This window comes from Daktulosphaira vitifoliae, unplaced genomic scaffold (genome assembly GCF_025091365.1).
Source record: "Daktulosphaira vitifoliae isolate Bord-2020 unplaced genomic scaffold, ASM2509136v1 Scaffold_2, whole genome shotgun sequence".
In the NCBI taxonomy this organism is placed as follows: Eukaryota; Metazoa; Arthropoda; class Insecta; order Hemiptera; family Phylloxeridae; genus Daktulosphaira; species Daktulosphaira vitifoliae.
The window spans coordinates 9,769,458-9,772,280 of NW_026099573.1; positions in this window are offsets into that span (position 1 = coordinate 9,769,458).

The following is a 2,823-nucleotide window of genomic DNA, read 5'->3' on the forward strand; positions in this document are numbered from 1 at the left end:
AAAAAAAAAAAAAAAAAAAAAAAAAAAAACACATCTTAGTAAAACCAATACCTTCTAGCTTCGCATCGAAGCTAAAATTGGTGTATTATTCCAAAAGCTACACGATCTGCTAGTTCCTTATTAATATCCTGATTAAGATAAAGTATATCAAATGACAAAGGGATTATTAAGAAATATTATTTCTCATACAAAAATTGTGTTGATCCATACATTTTTCAATAAGTTTCGAAAATTTTCACACAAAACTAGAATTTGGTAGCCATTTTCACCGTGAAGACAAAATAAAGTCCTAATTTTTTATTTTCCATAATAAAGTATATTACATTAGCTTTAATTTAAGATATATATAAAAGTGTCAGACCTTCTGGAACATTTTCAAAAGTAAAGTTGAAAAAGTTAATTTTTTGTGAAAAGAAATCCGTTTGGTGAGATCTGAGAAAAAGTGGTAACAGACAAAAAAAAAAAAAAAAACACATCATAGTAAAACCAATACCTTCTCAGCTTCGCGTCGAAGCTAAAAAAGTAAAATAAATATTAAGTACCTTTCACGAAGTCTTCTCCGCATAAACATTTAGTTTTCATATGAAACTTGACACAATTTTTACATAAATCTATTTTACAACATTTCTTATTTACCAACTCATCATCTTTTTTAATTTTTCTACACTTGAAGCAAATGCGAATACCTTTAAAATAAAAAACTTTTATGTTTGATTTCCTGTCAATATTAAAATGTTGGCTAATTATCAAAAATGGAATAAAATAATCATAATAAAAATACTTATTTTTTACAAAGAACATAGGTTATGACAATATTGAAAAGATTTTTAAAATAAAAATATTAGTTGTGTGTTATCAACATTACTCAAACCGGTTTAACGTATGATTCCCAACTACATTAGTAGTGTGGTAATCTGTACTACCAGCCAATAAGCTGTTACACACCACACGCAAACATAAACGCACATTTTAGCTTCGATATCATATGATATATGCGATGCGAAGCTGAGAAGGTATTGGTTTTACTAAGATGTGTTTTTTTTTTTTTAAATTTTTTTTTTTTTTTGTGTCTGTTACCACTTTTTCTCAGCTCTCACCGAACCGATTTCTTTCAATGATACGTCAAAAGATCACAAATCGTATCTAGTCGAAGACATTACCCTAAAAAATTGAAAAATTTTCCCTCGTGCCCTGCAAATGGGGGAAACCTCCGAAAAAATTATAAAATTAAAAATCATTAATTTTCGAAATTTTTTCAATTTTTTTTACTTAAAATTGCCATAACTTTTTTAAAAATGATCGAATCAATATAATTTTTTTTTATAGTTACCTTAAATATTTACCTATCATTTTATATATTTTTGTGAACATTTGCCCTTTAACAGCCCACAGGAAGGGTTTCAAAATGGTAGCTTTTTTACAAAAATGAATATATCAATATAATTTTTTTTTATATAGATGCTTGATGTCTTTACCTATTATTTGGTATATTTTTTTTGTAAATCTGACACTTAACCTGCCCACAGGGGGGGATTTAAAAAGACAACTTTTTCACAAAAAATTAACTTTTTCAACTTAACTTTTGAAAATGTTCCGGAAGGTCTGACACTTTTATATATATCTTAAATTAAAGCTAATGTAATATACTTTATTATGAAAAAAAAAAATGTCGGTCTTTATTTTATCTTCAGGGTGAAATAGGCTACCGAATGCTATTTTTGTGTGGAAATTTTCGATTTTGTATTTTACATTTTTAACTTTATTATGCTATAACTTTTTGAAAAATGTATGGATCAGTACAGTTTTTTCATGAGGAGTAGAATTTATATACATTTTTTATTTGACATACTGTTTTTTAATATCGGACTATTTCCCTATATACAAGGGGGGTTCAAATCTAAAAAATGCATGTAGAAAGTAGAACTATCGTTACCTATCGTTCGGTATATTTTTTTTATAAATCTGACTTTACCTGCTCCCTCAGGGAGGTGATTTGAAATGACAACTTTTTCACAAAAAATTTACTTTTTCAACTTAAATTTTGAAAGTATACCGGAAAGTCTGATTCTTTTATATATATCTTAAATTAAAGCTATTGTAATTTATATTATTATGCAAAAAAAAAATTTCGGACTTTGTTTTATCTTCACGATGAAAATAGCTTCCGAATGCTATAATTATGTGAAAATTCTCGATTTGATTTTTTACATTTTTAACTTTATAATGCTATGACATATTGAAAAGTGTATGGATCAACATTATTTTTTTATGAGAAATAATATTTTTTAATAATCCCTTTTTCATTCGATATACTTTATCTTAATTAGGATATTAATAATGAACTAGCAGATCATGTAGCATTTGGAATAATCCACCAATTTTTTAAAATTAAACACTATTTAAAGATTTGCATCGAAGCGTTTTTTTTTGATAGTGATTTTAATCACTGTCAGATATCATAATACTTGATCCAACTATGCCACGTCACAACTGTGCCACGCCCCCCTGTGCTGGGTTTTTTTTTTTATAGTATAGTTAAGTAATAGTATTGTATAGCTGAATAATCTGTTAATATAAATTGTATGTTTTAATTGACTGCCTCAATTGCAGCCAATTGTAAAACAAATTATTAGTTATTTCTTGTTATCATAGTGTTTTTATTGTAAATAATTTTAATTTGAGTAGTGTACTTGTTTTTACATTAATTGTAATTTTAGCTTCGATGCGAAGCGGAGAAGGTATTAATTTTACTATGATGTGTTTTTTTTTAGCTTCGATGCGAAGCGGAGAAGGTATTAATTTTACTATGATGTGTTTTTTTTT